We start from the raw sequence: 19,542 nt of genomic DNA on the forward strand, positions 1-19,542 counted from the left end.
AAGATTACAGTTTTTTGCATTACCAACTGTATGACTCAGTCTCCAATAAAAATAATGATGACTAATGCAACTTGAAACATTTGACCAAATATGGTCCTATAAGATCAATGATTGTGAGAGTGTAACTCTAGATATGAGAAGAAGCAACAAGAGGGAACCTTGACAAAGCAGCCTAATGAGATGGGTGGTCCAGAGGCTTTTGTCTGCTGTTATTAGGGCCTAGTCCTCTTATAACACATTAAGTGGCCAATCAATGAAATCCTCTCCTGACTCAGGAATGAGCATTCCTAGCGCTGTGGGACAAATTGGTCATGAAATACCTCCCAAACCTTGACCAAAATAAAGACCAAAAGGGAATGGATTATAAAAGAAAAAATGTTGCCCACCATCCAGTCGTTACAAGAATCAAGCCATTAGCCACTGTATTCACTGACCTACAGGACACCCTGGAAGGAATCCAGACAGATTGGGATGAGGCACTTTGCGCTCTGGGAAAACGGGAAGGACTGGCCCACACATATTTTTAGGAGAAAATATTATGAACCCAGTTTCTTTCATCTTCCTATATTCCAAAAGCACTAAAACCATGAACTAAAATTTCTATTCTTCAACAATAGCAGTAAGCTTCTACCACAATGTGTGCCTGAATTGCAGTGTACCCGTTTGCCAAAATCACATATAATTGCCACCACATTTATCTCTTCCCAACAACCCTCAGAGCTTTCTGAGGGACTGTCTCTTGGGTTATGATCCTCAGGTTGGCCTTAAAAAAATATTCCATTCCTTTCTTAGATTGACTATTGGTTATAAATTTTTTTTGTTGACATACTTACACAGTTAATTAAAAATGTTTGCTTTTTTTTTTTTTTTAAGCAAGGATAAGGGACCTAAATTGTCACATCTTAGCTCTCCACGCTGCATATCAAGGTCTTGTCCCCATGAAAGTCTTGAATTGAGCACAGTGTTGAATTTTGCGTCCTGGGTGAATAAACAATAGAAACGAACGCTGTTCATTGGGTTTTAGTATTAAGCAACCCATTCTACCCCGGGAGAGTTTTGTATTTCTCATTCTGGTTTGTAATACAGACAGTCCAGCACTCCTTTCCTTAAACTGCTTAAATTAATTCTAATTTTAGTAAATGTTACCGGATCCACCACTGCCCCACAGCGACCACATGCAGACGCAGGCTCCCAATCACTGAATTGCTTGAGCCTCACGAGCGGGACAAGCGGGCCACCTGCTGGCAAAAACAGCTTTTTGTTGAAACCGTTTCAACTTGTTAGCAGGTAACATCCTAGTTTCCGACATAACTGACCCCCACAACTGTAAACTTTTACCTCAAAATTACAAGGAACGGGGAAGCACCGTGCGTTCCTCTCCCTCACTGCGCGGACCTGCGCTCGCTCCTCGCCCCGCCCCCGCCGCTGGCGCCCCGCCCAGACCCCGCCTCCGGAAGTCCAGCCTCTAGCTCTGCGCGCCCCCAGTTTCTTACGGAACCGGAAGTGAGGGACGCCAAGGGAAGATTGCGTGGCAGAGAGTAAGTTTCTCTTTTCTGGTGTAAGTCTATGCTGCGCGGTCACCCTTCCTCCATCCTCAGGGGGTGGGAGTCACTAGGGACCTAAAGCCCCAGCACCCGGCCCTCTGGCCGCCTAAGTCCCGACGTCGCCGCTCCAGGTCCGGTATCTTTTCCTTCGCGTCTGAAACCGCTGAGGCTGGTCCCTGCCCTTGGCTTTTCAGCCTTCGGTCCACGTAGAAACCAATTTTCGAGATATTTTCCTCCGTAAAACCGTTTACTTCTCCTCCCCCTCCCCCATGTAACGTCCTCTTCCAAGAGGTGGACTCGCGCCCCCAGCCTCGCCCGCGGCCCCTGGAGGGCAGCGCCTGCCCCCCCTCTCCCGTGAGGCCGCGTCCTCTCCCGGGATTCTGGGGAGCCCGGCCCTCTCCTGAGACCCCCTGCCTCCCAGCCCCTCTGTCCCGCGTCCTCAGGGCGGTCCTGCTCCTCGGGCCTCCCCCTTTGTAGTCAGCCCTTCCCCCACCCCGCGTTGGGGGAGGTGACCGGGGTCAGCCGTGTGACCCCGCAGTATTGTTACGTCCCAAATTCCACCCCGCTGGAAAACGATATTTTCCAGTAGGCAGGCATCTTGTTCAGTCGGCATCCCTGTAAATACGTGGGCGAGGAGGATCAGGAGAAGCAGACTCTGAGCGACTGAGAGAAACAGAAAAACTGAGGTAAGAATCAGGGAGGACTAATGGAGACGTAGAGAATGGCTGAGGCCCTTGTAAAGAGACAGTAAAATCAAAGTGATTAAGGCTTGAATGTAGCAGGTGGTTAAAATAGAGAAGTAAATTAAAAAGCCGAGTCTCCAGGGGTTGGAGAGCAACGTAGGGAGCGGGGCCCTGGGTCAGCGGGAGGGGGAGGAGGAGACATTGGTGAGGCACTTCGCACAGTCCAGGAGAGGACCGAAGAGGTGGAACCTTGGCTTTCAAAGCAACATGGTGCTGGGAGAGAAAGAGGGAAGCTAGTGACAGGAAGAGAGAGAACAGGATGGAAATACAGGCACCTGGGGGTGCCAGAGAGTGGGGAGGAAGGGAGGGTAACAGGATAGAAGGGGTGTAACTCTCGGAGGCTAGAGAGGGAGCAGAGGTGGGGGAAGAAGCAGAAATACGTGCAGCTTTAGGGCAGTCAGGTTGGGGAGAAAAAGCATCATGAGGGGCACAGGTTGCAGAGTGGGGCAGCACAGGAGTGAGGGAAGACAGAGGGGAGGGCAGACACAGCAGGAGAGTGGAGGGGAACAAAAACAAGCGAAAAAGAAACGAGATAAGCAGAATGAAGTGGAAACACGTGGTAGTGCAGGTAGAGACGGGGGAACTGGAGGCAGGTGAGTGGTGAGCTGTTGGGATGTGGATGATTAGGTTGTGATCTATGATTTGTGGCTTTAGAATCTAGTAAGTTTAAAATTTAAGTTATACAGATGAGGATCAGAATCGCAAACCTCCTGTCTATAGGACTTTGCATTTTGTAATTATTTGTGTGAGAAGTTAACTTCCATCTGCAAACCCTGTTCAGCTGGGGGCGGTGCCTTGGTTCAGTCAGCTGTGGGTCGCCCCTTTCCCTTTTCCTGACATGGGGGAGGGGAACCGGGGCAGGAAATGACTGACTCTCACCACATGGTACCTTTTAAAGGAACATTGACAGTGTTCTGTGTGGTTTTTTTTTTTTTAATCTATTTACTTTTCCTTTCTTACTTCTTTACATGTAATTCTTCCCATAGCTTGGGATAAATCTTAGTACATACAATTTCTACTTTCCTGTAGATAATTATTAGCTTATGGAATAAGCTTTGGTGGTCTTCTGTAATCAACTTGTGTCATCCTCTTCTAAATATGGTATAGTCTCAAAATGCAGACTCCTCACTGTGACTTCTGTGCCCGGTGTCATCACCCTGCCAGTGCCTCCAGCCTCATCCTGGGAGCTTTCCTGTTCTGTTTTCAAACGCCAAAATTTGTCCCAAATCTTAGTTCTTGTTCTTACCAAAGTTTCAAATAGCAGGAGGTTTTCATTAGGGAAGTCTTGCTAAGCTGGGGTCTCTGGACACAACTTGACAGGAGACATCAAGTCCTGTGATGTCAGGAAAGATGGTTCCAAGAATGAGAGGTCCGGCAACACCACGGCGATCTGCAGTACAGAGGCTCATACTCGGGAAGGTGTATGAGACTGTCCTGTTGCCAGGCCGGTGCTGGTCACTCCACTCTCCTTTCCCTGTCTCCCAACACGCAGGTGCGCGCTCGCACACACACACAATGCAGAGAACAGGGAGCACTTGTGCACTGTTGGTGGCAATGTAAGTGGTACAGCTGTTGTGGAAAACAGTATGGAGTTTCCTCAATAAATTAGGAAAAGAACAGGCACATAGTCTGTCGAAACCACCCTGGCTAGATACCCAGTGGAAACGAAACCGATGTTTTGAGGGAAATACCTGCACCCCAGTGAGCATTACTGCATTATTCACAACAGCCAGGATGTAGAAAGGACCAGAATGTCTGTCAACAGCAGAATGGGTAAGGACAGCGGGGTGTGTGTTTGTGTGACACAATGAAATATTATTCAGCCATAAAAATGAAAGTTTTGCCATTTATGACAAAATGAATGAATGTAGAGAACCTGCTGAGTGAATTAAGTGTCACAGAGAAAGACAGATAAATGTGGAAACTAGAAACGTCAGACTTACGGAAACAGAGTAGAATGCTTGTTATCAGGAGCTGGGTGGTGGGAAAAATGGGGAGATGTTGGTCAAAAGTTGCAAACTTGTACATATAAAATGAATAAAATGGGTAAGTTCTGGGGGGGTCTAACCTACATGATGCTGACTAGTTATTCAGACCACGTTTCTATATAGTTGAAATTTGCTGAGGGAGTAACACTTGTGTTCTTACCACTCAGAGGCAAAATGGTATCTATGAGTTCATGAAAGTGTAGATTACTTGATTGTGATAATTATTTCACAGTGTATACGTCTGTCAAATAATCACATCGTATAGTTTTTATGTGCACCATTTTTACTTATCAGTTATACCTAGATTAAGCTGGAAAAGAAAAAGAAAATGAGCTAGGCTTTCCTTGTGAGTAGCAGTTAACCCAGGCTTCCTATAACAGCGATGAGGCATTCTGCATATATATGTTTTGTACCCCTGACCACAGATTCCCTTTCATATAGTCTGTGTAGGGTCCAATCACCTGGGGCGTCTGATTCCCTCACTGAGCATCCTGACTCTTGAGTCCTCCCATCCTGAGGGCTGGGATCTGGGCTGAGGGGGAGGGGGCTCTGCTCTGCGTGGGGATGGGTCAGGGCCTGGTCTGTGACCTGAAGAGGGCTGTTGGGTCCAGCTGAGGCGCCCACTGCTGCCATGTAGGTGACAGGCTCACCAGGAGGGAAGGGTGATCTGAGGACAGTGTGGGGAAACTCCCTTGTTGGTCTGTGTGTGGAGTTTCCTGTCCTGAGTCCCTTAAGTGACAGTGGGCAGCAGAGAGGACTGTGTTCCACGTGGTGAGGTCTCCCCTGTGTGTGTGGTTGTGGCACAGGGAGGGGTGTGTTGATTCTCAGCATTAAAGGACATCTTTCCACTTTTCAGGATTGACTTCTAAAGACTCATGTTCCCTGAGGAGGAAGCCCAGGAGAGGAGGAAGAGGACAGAAAAGGACTCGAGAATGGCCCCTTCTCAGGTAAAGTCATACTCTCACTGGATTCTCAGTCTGTCCTTCCTGAAATGCCCTTTTCCTTGGACTCGCTAATCCTGTCTGACTCTGCAGCGTCCTGCCTGACACCTGTACATCCACAGTCACCCAGGGCCCTCCCTCAGCGCCTGTCCTCCCCACTCAGACTCCACCCCCGGGACCCCGGGACCTGGGTCTTGTGAAGCGGCTCCCCAGGCGGCGTCCTGGGCGGGCTTCACCCCCGTGGGTTAGAGACGCGGAGTCAGTGCTGTGGGGCAGCAGGGAGAGTTTAGGGGCCCATCTGGGTGCGCTGTGTGCTCTCTGTAAACCAGAGAAAGAAGCCGCACAGGAAAGTCAGGTAGTAATGTGCATAATACCTGGTCAAATCTGGATAACAGATCAATAGAGGGAATTTCTTGTGACTTTTTCTAATGTAATTGAAGCTAAATGAAGTGAGTCATTGACTTCAAAATGTTAATGATTTTGGGAATGGAATAGATTGCATCATCCATTTTAAACCATGAAAAATCAACCTAAATATCTGATGCTTGGAGATTCTTTTTTTTTTTTTTTTTAACTGTTTTTTGGTTTTATTGTGTTATAGCCATTTTACAATGTTGTGTCAAATTCCAGTGTAGAGCACAGTTTTTCGGTTATGTATGAACATACATATATTCATTGTCACTTTTTTTTTTGCTGTGAACTTCCACAAGATCTTGTATATATTTCCCTGTGCTGTACAGTATAATCTTGTTTATCTGTTCTATATTTTGAAATCCCAGTTTGTCCCTTCCCACCCCCTGCCCCCTTGGCAACCACAAGTTTGTATTCTAAGTCTATGAGTCTGTTTTTTATTTTGTATTTATGTTTGTTTGTTTTTTGTTTTGTTTTGTTTTGTTTTGTTTTGTTTTGTTTTTAGATTCCACATATGAGCAATCTCATGTGGTATTTTTCTTTCTCTTTCTGGTTTACCTCACTTAGAATGACATTCTCCAGAAACATCCATGTTGCCGCAAATGGCATTTTGTTGTCAGTTTTTATGGCTGAAGAGTATTCCATTGTATAAATATACCACATCTTCTTTATCTAGTCATCTGTTGATGGACATTTAGGCTGTTTCCATGTCTTGGCTATTGTAAATAGTGCTGCTATGAACATTGGGGTGCAGGTGTCATTTTGAAGTAGGGTCCCTTCTGGATATATGCCCAGGAGCAGGATTCCTGGGTCATACGGTAAGTCAATTCCTAGTCTTTTGAGAAATCTACTTGGAGGTTCCTTAATTCATTTTCATCACTCTCATTCCTTGGAGGTTGCCTTTTCACTGTGTTGACTGTACCCTTTGAAACGCAGAAGTTTCTCTGTTTGAGGCAAGTGAGATTCTGGCTTCATCCTGTTGCTCGTGGGTGTCCAGTTTCCCAGCACCATTTGTTACTGAGACTATCCTTTCCCCGTGGTGTAGACTCAGTACCCTTGTCAGTGCATTTTCCATGTATTCCAAGGATTATTTCTGAGTTTTCTAATTGGTTTATGTCTCTGTGTTTATGCCAGTACCACACCATCTCAATTAGTGTGTTTGTAATATGTTTTGAATCTGAAAAAGGGTGGCCTCCATCTTTCTTCTTTTTTAAGAGTATTTTGACTTTTTGGGGTCCCTTGTGATTCCCTATGAATTTTAGCATGGTGTTTTTCAATTTCTGCAAAAATTGCTATTGGAATTTTGATAAGGATTCCATTGACTCTGTAGAACACTTAGCGTTTTCCAGACGTTGCAAGTTTTCCAGCCCACGAGCATAGGATGTCTCTCTGTTTATTTGTATCATCTTACATTTCTTTTAGCAGCAGTTGTAGTTCTCAGCGTACAGGTCTTTCACCTCCTTGGCTGATTTATTCTGAAGTATTTAATTCTTTTTGATGCTGTAGAAAAGAGATTGTTTCCTAGTTTTCATCTGACATTGTGTATAGAAATGCAACTGATTTTTGCATGTTGATTTTGTGTCCTGCAACTTTTCTAAAACTGTTATCTGGTGTAGCAGTTTTCTTGTGGAATCTTTTACAGTTTTTATGTAAAAAGGGTAATTTTCCTTTTTTCAGTCTGAATAACTCTTGGCTTTTTTTTTTTTTCTTGTCTAGTTACTTTGGCTAAGATTTTCAGAACTCTGTTGAACAGTAGTGCATTTTCAGTACTTTGTTGAACAGAGTATGCATCCTTGCCTCCTTATCTGAGAGGGAAGACTTTCACTTTTTCGCCAGTGAGTATGATGTTAACTGTGTTCTTTCCTGTATGTCATTTTTCATGTTGAGATAGTTTACTGTTCTTAGTTTGTTGAGTGTTTTTATCTTGAAATGTTGTTGAATTTTGTCAAGTGCTTTTTTTCTGAATCAGTTGAGGTGACTGTGTTGTTTTTCTCTTTATTCTGTCAGTGTGGTGTATTACGTTAATTGATTTTTGTATATTGATTAATGCTTGCCTTACAGGAATAAATTCCACCTGGTCATGAGGTAAAATTGTTTTACTTTGCTGTGACTTTAGTGTGCTAGTTTGTGTTCATGATGTGTGCATCAGTGTTCATCAGGGATGTTGGTTCTTAGTTCTCCTTCCTTGTATCTTTCTCTGGGTCTGGTATCACAGTCATGCCAGCTCCATAGAATAAGTTTGCCAGTGTTCCCTCTTCAACTCTTCAGAAGATTTTTATCAGGATTAGAGGTAATTCTTCTGTAAATATTTGGTAGATTTCCAGGAGTGATGCCATCTGGTCCTAGGTTTTCTTTGTTTGAAGTTTTTGATTACTGCTTGAATCTCTTGAGTTATAATTCTGTTTAGATTTTTTTTTTTTATTTCTTAGTGATTAATGCTTAGCAGGTTACATGTTTCTAAGAATTTCCCTGACTGTATAATTTTTTGGCCTATTATTTTATATTGTACTCCCTTAGAATTCTTTAAAAAATATTCTGTGACAGCAGTTGCAGTCTCTCCTCTTTTATGTTATTGGTTATTTGAATCTTCTTTGTTTTTTACTTTAGCTAAGAGTTTGTAAATTTAATTTTTTCAAAACATCAACTCTTGGTTTGTTAATTTGCATGTATATATTTCTGTTTTCTATTCCATTTATCTGTGGTCTAATTTTTCTTATTTACCTCTTCTGCTAAATTTGGGTTTACTTTGTTGTTTTTTCTATTACCTTTAGGTGGAAAAATAGATTTCTGATTTGAGATCTTTATTTGATTATAAGCATTTTTCAGTGTAGACTTCCCTTTTAGCACAGCTTTCACTGTGTCTTGTAAGTTTTGATATGTTGTATTTTTATTTTCCTCCAGATATTTGAAAAATTCCCTTGTGATTTCTTCTTTGATGCATTGGTTTTTCAGGAATGAGTTAATTTTTTCACATTTTGGATTTTTTCCTTCTGCTGTTTATTTCTATTTTCATTTCGTTATGATTAGAGAAGGTACTTTTACTTCTTAATCTTCTTAAGTTTGTTCAGATTTTTTTGTGGCCCAGCATGTAGTCCGTCATGGAGAGTGGTCCACGGGTGGCTGGGGGACTGACCTTCCTGCTGTTGCCGGGTGCTGTGCTGTGTACGTGTCTGTTACACCCAGTCAGCCTGTAGTGTTACTGAAGTTCTCTGTTTCCTTATTGATCTTCTATGTGATTCTATCCATAAATGAAACTGGGGTCTTCTAATGTCATATTACTGTATTGCAGTCTGTTTTTCTCTTCATTTCTGTTAATTTTTGCCTCATATTTTGAGGATCTCTGATGTTCGATGAGTGTGTGTATATATAATTGTTGTATCTTCTTTTAGTTATATAATGTCACCTGCCCCTTGTCCCTTGTATCAGTTTTTGTTTTGAATTTATTTGTCTGATTTTATATACCCACGTCTGCTCTCTTTAAGATGGACTATCTTTTCCCATCCTTTTGCATTTAGCCTGTCCATGTCGTTAGATTTGTGAATTTTAACAGTTCTAGTCCTCTGACACGCTTTCAGCTTCAGTGCCAGGTCTCGGCCACCTGAGTTCAGGTGCTTGCTGGGTCACTGCTCATCTGTTGACCTGAGCTGAGTTTCTCTGAGCATCTCTGACGCAGTTTTCCCCTCTGTGCAACGGGAACATGCACACCTGTGTCTGGTGAGCTGTCATGTTGATGACAAGGCGATGCCTCTAAAGCTCTTAGACTAATGCGTATCACAGAGGAAGTGTTCAGATACCCTTAGTCGTTACTGTTGTTACTAACCATAATTTAAGATTCTGACCTTTCTTCAAATCTGCTCTGGACTTCATCACCTCTAAAACACCACACACAATGTAGTTTATCTAGATATTGAATATGTCATTGTGTAGAATATAGTATCTGTGTAGACAACCAGGTGTTCAATTTTATTTGTATGTAGTTCGTGTATTGTTGACAAACATGAAAACTCCACACTGATTGGAGGGCATCATACTCCTATGAAAACAGAAGAAATGAGAGGTGCAGAATTTGCTCCAGTGCCTTCACATGGCTCTGTCATACACGTATTTCAACTGAATTGATTGTGACACCTCTCTCCTCTTCTTCACATTGTGTGCAAATAAAAAACCTATTCATGACCCTTTAGTGAATTGTGTTTTCATTTCAGGGACAGTTGACCTTCAAGGACGTGGCCATCGAGTTCTCGCAGGAGGAGTGGGAGTGCCTGGACGCTGCTCAGAGGGCCTTGTACAGGGACGTGATGTTGGAGACCTGCAGGAGCCTGCTCTCCCTGGGTGAGGGAACTCCCCTTTAGAAGTTGGAATCTGCCCTTGGGTGTCTTTGCATTTTCCCCGAGTGCCTCCTGGGAGCCTCTGTTTTGCTTGACTGAATGGAAACGCCTGTTGACTCAGACGTGAAAAGCTTCATGATGCGGTGTCAGGGGTTTAAACTTCACTTTTCTTCAGGTGATCTGCCCATTTCACATTACGTCAGGGATTGTTCCAGAGCTTAAGTATTTATAAAGCCCAATGGGAAACTTCTAAAACACCCAATGTCCTGTTTTCCACTCCTGTGCTTTTTTTTCACTAGTTCTAGGGAGAGAGCTGGATGCCTGCATATTATACTGTTCTCTGTGCGTTCAGAAGGGAGCAGCATGGATGAAGCTGTCAGGTGTTTTTCTAGACCCATCTGTGATGTCCTCACTTCCACAGCTGAACAAAGAGCTGGGATTCTGTAAGAGCCACAGCACTTCACATTTCTTACTTCTAATAAGCAGGAATCTCTGTTTCTGATCTGAATAGTAACCCCATTTTGAAGCAAGAGAATGAGCCCTGGACTGTGAAGAGTAACATGAAAATACCAAAAAACCAAGTGGCTGGGAGTATGTAAAACATGTGAACACAAGTCAGATCTCAGAAGGGCAGAGAGGGAGCCGCAGCATTAGTAGTGTTTGGGAAACTCTCCCATTGTGGGAGAGTTCTAGGGGGAAACAAGTTTATTCCTTACAGACTCTAGGAGGAAATCTTTCTTCTCTCCAACTTATCACTCTGTCTGTCCTTCAATATGTGAAATGTATTCACTTGCCTTCCGGGGGTGCTGCAGCTCCAGTGGAGGCGAAGTCTTGATCATGATCTGATGCACTTTGTCATCTGACTTGTGCGAACTCGTTCTTGCTTGACTTTGAGAAGCGTGAGGAGGGCTGGTTTAAAGGGGTCTCTCGCCTCCTCATTGCTCCTTCGGGACTTGATTCCATCGGGCGCTCAATTCTTAGCGCATACAGCTCAGAGCTGATGCCTCCTGAGTTCAGCCTCTGAACCCAATGCCAGTTCCATCCGCATTTGATGTTCTGAGAAGACCTAATCAGCAGATGGGGAAACACTGACTGGTCTTTAATTCTATCTGTTGCCTCAGACCTTGGCTGCTTATTTAACCACTCAGCCTATTTCTTCTGTTCCACTTTTCCCACACACTCCAGTGATGTGTGTCAGAGCACAGTGGGTTGGACCTACTGTGATTGTTGCTTAGGACAACTGTGTGGACAGTGGACAGAGGGACCGTCCGTTTCATGCCCAGTCCTACGTGGGGAGCAAGTGAATCTTTCAGGCTCTTAGCTTGGCAGCCGAGGGTAGAGAACGTGGTCCCACGTCAGGGTCCTGTGACATCTGACCCACATGCCTTGTATTGTTTTCCCTCTTAGAGTGCCCTTCCTCGTTGGGGAGTGTAGACGCTTCCTGATTTCACGTGCTTTTAAGTTGTCTTGATCTGCCTCTGATTCTTGCTTTTAAAATACACGTTCCTGGAGTCTGAAATTGTATCCAGTTTCTTTGTTGTAACAGTCCACTTTTATTTGGTGGACACCTTCTGGTGGAGTCTGGAGTGGATTTGCTGGGTGACAGAAAATTTGTATGCAGAATGCTTTCCCTCATATGTCGCAGTATTTCCTAGGCACACACAGAGTCACCCGCTGGAGCTGCTCGATGGAGTAGGGAGCACGTGCTAGGTGTGAGGTGGAAGGTAGGCTGTGACTGGTGAGTCTTTCCGGTTTTTTTTTTTTTTCCCCTGGTTTTGAGGAATGTCACAGCAGCATGTCTTAAGGCCACTGTGACAATGTTGGTGACATAATAATGACCATCTCTTACGAGCCTCGGTACATGGTGTAGGAATTTCTCCTAGGAACAGCATCGTCCAAGTTCTTGTCCTTGTATCTGTGATGCTGTTGACTAAATTGTTGGTGCCACATTTTTTTTGTCTCCTGAGTGTTCCATTATTCATTCCACCTCAGCAGCAAATCTTAAAGCTTCTTAATGACAGAGCTTATAAAATGGTGTGGTACCTTTGGTGATTAAGCGATAATTTTTGTTTAAGGCACTGCTGCTTTCATTTTTCATTTTATACATTTCTGTGCGTTATATATGGTCTTGATTTTTGTTTATTTAATCGTTAGGTCTGTACTTCTGATGCTGTTCTTAGTGTTCTTGTTTTGTATTTCAATATGTGGGAAGATTGAATTGAGGAGTGGCCTCCCATGGTGGAGTTCGTGATCAGACCCTTTTAGAGTTCTGTATATATTCTCAGTATTTACCTGTTACAGATACATCATTTGCAAATATTTTCTCCCATCCATAGAGTGTTTCTTCACTTGACTGAGTGTGCTTTGATGCATAAGAGTTTGGAATTTTGATGTTGTCCAATTTATGGTTTTACCTTATGTCCTGTGCTTTTTTTATTATAGCTGATAAGTCATTGCTGAATTCATTGTCAATAAGCTGTTGCCTTGTTTACTTGTAGGACTTTAATATGTTCAGGTCTTTGATCCATTTTCAGTTAATTTTTGTATATAGTGTAAGGTAATGTTCCAGCTACATTTTTTGCATGTGGATATTTCATTTCCTCAACAACTTTTTTTAAATTCACTCTATAAATTACTTATTTATTCATTTATTGTTATTGAACTATACTTGATTTACAGTATTGTGTTGGTTTCAAGTATACAGCAAAGTGATCCTATATATATTCTTTTTCATATTCTTTTTCATTATAGGTTATTATAAGACATTGAATATAGTTCCCTGTGCTGTACAGTAAATCTTTGTTGTCTATTTTGTATATAGTAGTGTGTATCTGCTAATCCCATGCTCCTAATTTATCCCTCCCCCTTTCCCCTTTGGCAACCATGTTTGTTTTCTGTGTCAGTGAGTCTGTTTCTGTTTTGTAAATAAATTCATTTATTTGCGTTTTTTTAGATTTCACATATAAATGTTAATCATATATCTGTCTTTCTCTGTCTGACTTACTTTACTTAGTGTAATAATCCATAGGTCTGTCCACATTGCTGAAAATGGCAACATTTCATTCTTTTTTATCCATTCATGTCTCAGTGGACACAGGTTGCTTCCACATCTTGGCTATTGTAAATAGTGGTGCTGGGAGCATTGGGTTGCATGTATCTCTTCAAATTAGAATTTTTGTCTTTTCTAGTTACGTAAGAATGGGATTGCTGGATCATGGGGTAACCCTATTTTCATTTTTTTAAGGAACCTTCATAGTGTCCTCCATAGTGGCTGCACCAATGTGCATTCCCACCAACAGCACAGGACAGGTCCTTTTTCTCCACACCCTCTCTAGCATTTATTACTCGTAGCCTTTTCAATGATGGCCATCCTGACCGGTGTGAGGTGATACCTCATTGCAGTTTTCATTTGCATTTTCTAACAATTATTGATGTTGAGCATCTTTTCATGTGCCTGTTGGTATGTCTTCTCTGGAGAAATGTTTACTTAGGGTTTCTACCTGTTTGTTGATTGGATTGTTTCTTGATACGGAGCTCTGAGCTTTTTGTATATTTTGGAAATTAAGCCCTGTCAGTCGCATCATTTTCACATATTTTCTTCCAGTCCATATGTTTCCTTTTTATTTTGTTGATGGGTTTCCTTTCCTGTGCAAAAGCTTGTAAGTTTGATTAGGTCCTATTTGTTTACTTTTGCTTCTGTTTCATTTACCTTGGGAGACTGATCTGAGAAAATGCTGCTACAATTTATGTCAGAATGTTTTGCCTGTGTTGCTTTATAGGAGATTTTTGGTGTCTTGTCTTTCTTTAAGCCTTTAAGCCACTTCGAGTTCAGCTTTATGTATCGTGTAAGGGAGTGTTCTAGCTCCACTGATGCACGTGCAGCTGTTCAGCTTTCCCAGCACAACTTGGCAGAGGCACTGTCTTTTCTGCGTTGTATACCCTTGCCGCTTTTGTTGACGATTACTTCACTGTACTTGTGTGGGTTTATTTCTGAGCTTTGTGTTCTGTTCTGTTGATCCAGTCTCTTTTTGTCCCAGTGCTATGTTGTGATTGCTGTAGCTTTGCAGTATTGTCTGAAGTCTGGGAGGGCTATGCCTCTGACTTTGATTCTTTTTCCTCATTCTTACTTTCTGGGTAATTCTGGGTCTTTTTTGGTTCTATGTGAGTTTTAGGATTATTTGTTCTAGTTGTTGGTAAAATGTCATGGGTAGTTTGCTAGGGACTGCATGACATCTGTAGACTGCTTTGGTAGTACGTCCATTTTTAACAACATTAATCCTTCCCGCCCAAGAGCATGGAATAGTTTTCCATTTCTTTGGATCATCTTCAGTTTCCTCTGTCAGGGTTTCATAGTTCTCAGTGTGTAAGTCTTTCACCTCTTCAGTCAAGTTTATTCCTAAGTTTTTTTTGTTTTTTGTTTGTTGTTTTTTAACGTGATTTTAAAAGGGATTTTTTTTAACTTTCTCTTTCTGATGCTTCATTGTTAGCGCAGAGAAACGCAGCAGGTGTCTGCACTAGCCTTGCGTCCTGCTGCCTTGCTGAGCATATCAGCTCTAGTAGTTTCTGTGTGGTGTCTTCAGGGTTTTCTGTATACAGTCTCGCGTCAGCTGCATATACTGACGAAACACAGGCCTGGAAGTGTGACGAGGGCCCTGTCCTTTCTGCTTTAGGCAGAGGAATACGCAGTAATTTGACAGTTCACAGGGGGGTTCAACTAAATGTTAAGACATCAGAGGCCCAGGGAACCACATCACAGACTGTTTACTTGCGTGCAGCAGGTGACTGCGGGGAAGTTGCCTCAAACTGGCAGCCTGGGTGTGGAGAGGGTGCACCTGGCCGATGGCCTTTTCCGTGGCGGCTGGAAGCCTTCCAGGCAGCAGCCGGCCCACTAGGAAGGAGAGGGGGGTGTTTGTAAACCCTGCTCCCACTGCCATACCCCCCACCACTGAGCCCAGCCCCTTGTCATGAGATCTCAGAGCAGAAGGTGACGTGAGAGATGCGAGCACGTCCTCGAGGCCAGCCCTGCCAGTGGTTCCCACGGCCCTGGAGCCCGGCAGGTGCAGCATCGCCCCGTGGAGCTCCTCTCTGCCCCACCGCCCCCTCCACGGCCCTGCGGCTCCAAGCTCAGCCGCTGCCCTGGCCACTGCACTCTGTTGTCCCCAGACAAGCACGGACCTGTGAGCTGTGTGGTTTTGATTGGCCCCTCTTTATATCTCATTCCTTGCTGCAGGGATCTGCGTTTCTGTCTATAGCCTGTCTGAATTCCTTTAGCAGCTTTTTTAACCTCCTTCTTGATCTTGGAGTTTGATAGGCTGGACAGGTCTGTTCGTTGTTTCAAAATTCATCTCATTCTTTCAACTGTGAGTTGTTCCTCTGCTTTTTCATTTTACTTACATCTCTCTGTATGGAGTTGGGAGCAGCAGTTGTCTGCTGTGGTCCTGAAGGGCTGTTTTATGTGCGAGCACCCGAGTGGACCGAGTCCAGCGTTCCTGGTGCGAGGGCTGCTTTGGGTGTGGGTGCCTGCGCGTCTTTCATCGGCGTGCGCTGGCTGCCGTCCTCTTGGTGGGGGGTGCGTTTGGTGTCGCGGTGACCAGAGCCTGCACTGGATGTGTGGCAGGGCCTCCTCCTTGCTCGGTGATTGTCACAGCCCGGTCGGGGGCAGGGTCTGCCCCCCAGTTGTTGGAGTAGGAGCCTCCAGATGCAGTTCTCAACCATGGTGTGAAGCAGGCGGGACTGGAGCACCCCTGCTGGGAAAGGAGCTCCTGCGTGTTTCTCCCCAGGAGCTGTCCGATGGGATGTGTGACTCTTGTGACGCCACCCGCCACCCGGAGTGTGTGCCTGCAAAGTCCACGGTCACTGGTGCTGCTCCCACCCAGGCCCACCTCCGCTGCAGCAGAGCTGGTAACCAGCTCAGATTTCGGCCCCACCTTTGCATGTGGGAGCCCACAGAGTCCACTGCGGCTGGTGCCGTCCTCACAGGCTCCTCTGGTGATGCGTGCACACTCTGAACACCTCTCATGCGTGTGGCCCAGAGCCCGCGACAGCTGGAGCCACGCGCTACTGTCAGCACACCCACACCCCTCCTTTGTGCATTGATAATGGGGCTCCTATGGTGGTCCCTCGCTCTGTCCTGTGCACACCCCCAGTTGAAGCCCCTCCATCACACTCCAGGACCTTCCAGGCTGTCTCCACCCAGCCCAACCCATCCTCTCATCGAGTCTCTCTGCTGAAGGCCAGGTTGCCACTCCCAGTCACGATTGGGCTGGGAAGTGCGGCGATGTCTCAAGACCCGTCTGCTCTGCTCTCTCTCTCCCCTGCCTGGCCACAGCCAGCTCCTGTGGGCGCCTCACGCCTCCAAAGCTCCCTCCCCGTCCCGGCAGACCTGTCAGCCAGGGGAGGAGTTTCCTCTTTCACAGCTCCCTCGTGGACATGTAGTTCCCATCCCCTTGTCCTAACCGGTCACGGTCACGTAGTGCTCTTTCGTGCAGCTCTGGTTGTGTGAGATCTTCTGTAAGCTTTCAGTGGTGGTTCTGCAGGAATTGTCACACGTGTGGACGTGGTTTTGATCTGTTTGTGGGAGGAGGCGGGCTCAGGATCCTTCTCCTCTCAGCACAGCTCAGTAGGCTGGCCTTTCCCCTCTGAGTGGTCCTGACACCCTGCGGAACGTCGCTGGACCACATAGACACGAGTTCACTTCTGACGTCTCTGTTCTGTTGCACTAGTCTCTATGTATGCCAGTGCCGCACTGCTCTGATTGAGTGTTGTGATAATTTTGAAATAATTGTGAGACCTCTGGCTTTTTTCTTTTCAATCTTGTTTTTGCTATTGAGAATCTTTTGAGATTACCTGTGAAGCTTAGGACAGACTTACCTGTTTCTTCAAAAAAAACTATTGGGATTTTGCCAAGGATTGTGTTGAGTCTTGTTCATCACTTTGGGTGGTATTGACATCTTGACAATATTGTCTTCCAGTCCGTGAACTTGGGATATATTCGCATTTATTGGTGTCTTTCCTAATATTTTTTGCCCATGTATTTAGATAACAGTGTAAAAATGTTTCCCTGCTTAAATGAAGTTACACCCATTATTTTATTTTCATCTTGTATTTTTCTGAATTCATTCATAATTTCCAGCAAGGATTTTTTTGTGGAATCTTCTGTTTTCTCTACAGTTTAGATCATGTTGGTTGTAAACAGAAAAAGTTCTTCTTTTTTCTATTTGGGTATCTTTTATTTTTATTTCTGCCTATTTGTTCTTACTAGAACCTCTAGTAATATGTTTTTAGAAATAGAGAACGCAGGTATCCTTGTCCTGTTTCTGATCTTAGAGGAAAAGTTTTCCATCTTTTACCATTGAGTGTAGTGTTACTAGCTGTGGACTTTAACATATGTCCTTTACTGTGTTGGTAGTTTCTTTCTATTCTTAGTTTATTGAGTATTTTTATCAAGCAAGGCTGTTGACTTTTCTCAAATACTTTTTCTGCTTCACTTTAGATGATCGTATATTTCTGTGTCATTGTGTTAAGATGCTCTTTTACATTGAAAGGTTTTCAGATGTTGAAAGGCTTGTTGGTTGGTTGGTTTGCTTATCTAAGTGGAGGTACCAGGACCTCGTGTGTGTTAAGCACGTGCTCTACCACTGAGCTCTACCCACCCCCTCTTTTCTTTTTTTCTGCAAGGAGGGAGGTAATTAGGTTTATTTGTTTATTTACTGGAGGTCCTAGGCATTGAACCCAGGACCTTGTGCATGCTGAGCACACGCTCTGCCACTGAGCTCCGCCCTCCCCCCCTCTTGTCCTTTGCTCTCAGTATTTCAGTGGTTCTCACGCAGGGACGTTCCCTCAGGGGTGCAGCACAGGCCGTGCTTTCGCAGGCCCGTCACTCCCTGGGCTGCGCTCTGGCCCTGTCCCATGCCTGGCCTTCCCTGACGTGACACCTCAGTGCGGATGGACACACCGCTACTTCCTACCGTGTTTAAGTCATTCTCGTGAGTTCCCCGGTTTCCGCAGCCCTCCCTCACGCATCCCTCCACCTTCGCAGGCTGCCTTCCCTGTCAGTCACCCTTCGTCGTCCACTGAACAGCTTTCAGTCCACCGTGATGACTCAGAAAGCGTCTCCAGGAGGGGAGGGACGGCTGAGTAATGTGAGCTGCACATCTCCCTCCTTGATCTTCTCTTGCAGTTTTCTTCCTAGACTCCTGCTTTTTGCTGTAGTTTCTCGTAATCCGTCCTGCCTGGGTGGGCAGCCATGAGACTATGCCGTCTAAGTCTGCAGGTCCAGGTTCCAGTCCTGCTGCCTCACTGCTTGCATGTAAGTTGGAGTTACATTCATGAAACTTGTGAGATTAGTGCCCTTATTTGAAAAATCGTGGTTAATTGATCTCAAGCCTTTTAAAACACACGGGTGTTGTTAGGTGGCTTAGAATAGTGTATGTTCTACAGTGAAAAGACTCAGAAGTTCCTTTCGTAGGAAAAGATACATTAACGTGCTTTCATGTTTATCTGAACTATCCCATTGTCTACACTGCATCTTGTATGTTTTTATTTTGCAGTTTGTTCTCAGCCACGTTGTGCCTGACCCTAGTCAATCAATTTATTAGTAAGTGATCACTTTGTATTACGCACATTTGGAATCAGTGAGATGGATAATGTAAGGGTCATGTAGTGATGGGTCTCCTGATTGGCTGCTATGTAACTGGAGAATATTTTATTTAATAATTTTAAATTGTGGTTTACAAATGATTGCCTTTCAACATAGTATGCAGTACAATTGATATGGATCACTTCTTAATGTTGTTAAATGCCTATTCTTCATGGGTACAGAGTTTTGTTAACATGTTTAGAGACAGCTTGAGAATTGTTTTAACAAATTCCTCATTTTCTCTATGCTTTATTTCCTTTGCAGTTTCAAACTGCCAGTTATTTAGGTAAGTTATATTAGATAAGCTTGTTTTGGCTTGTTTACTGTTATGATACATTGCTTGTACTTTAGCATATATTTATGCACAATAAGTCTGCAGAACATATGCGTAGTACAATATTCTTTCTCTGCAGTGTGTTTACTTTTAAAAGGTATGTGCTCTGGGGTGTGGTGGAAAAATACCCTTTCTCTGGGAGCTAACATGAGCCAGCACAGTGTGAATGTTTTTGTCACAGGGAGCTTGAAACTAGGCAGTCCTTAAGTTAATTAGATTTACGTGTGGCTGTTTTTTTATTAAAGAACACTACTCCATTAGTGTCCCTGAGAATTTTAGATTATGATTGGGAAGCTTTGTGACTGCTCAGTGTAAGTATTACTTTTGGTGTAATATCATGTATTCAGCCTGAAACCTTTATTAATGAATTGTGATAAACAAGATACCTATTTTTTTTTAATATCTTACAGATATCTCTCATATACATGTGATCAGGAAATTTCAACCACAAATATACAGTGATACAGAAGTATTCCAAACAGTCATGTTGAAAATACTTGGAGGGCGTGAATTCCAGCATTCTTACTCTAGGGAAATCCTGGAAAATATGTTGTATGACTTGGAGTGTCAGTGGGGGGATGACAAAAGAAGTAACAAAGGAGTGCCTGTGACCCG

General features: G+C 44.0%; 2 long non-coding RNA genes across 2 annotated transcripts; both read left to right on the plus strand.

Moving 5' to 3' along the window:
* The first annotated feature begins 1,549 nt into the window (after positions 1 to 1,549).
* Positions 1,550 to 9,959, plus strand: LOC141573284 (uncharacterized). The gene is made up of 4 exons (XR_012508957.1): positions 1,550 to 1,675; positions 2,134 to 2,230; positions 5,132 to 5,222; positions 9,833 to 9,959. It is a non-coding gene; the product is annotated as an uncharacterized LOC141573284 (long non-coding RNA).
* An 8-nt stretch (positions 9,960 to 9,967) lies between these two features.
* Positions 9,968 to 19,476, plus strand: LOC105074472 (uncharacterized). Its single transcript, XR_012508956.1, has 4 exons — positions 9,968 to 18,263; positions 18,505 to 18,551; positions 18,858 to 18,879; positions 19,338 to 19,476. It is a non-coding gene; the product is annotated as an uncharacterized LOC105074472 (long non-coding RNA).
* The last annotated feature ends 66 nt before the right edge of the window (positions 19,477 to 19,542 follow it).

Source organism: Camelus bactrianus, chromosome 9, assembly GCF_048773025.1.
Source record: "Camelus bactrianus isolate YW-2024 breed Bactrian camel chromosome 9, ASM4877302v1, whole genome shotgun sequence".
NCBI classification, from domain to species: domain Eukaryota; kingdom Metazoa; phylum Chordata; class Mammalia; order Artiodactyla; family Camelidae; genus Camelus; species Camelus bactrianus.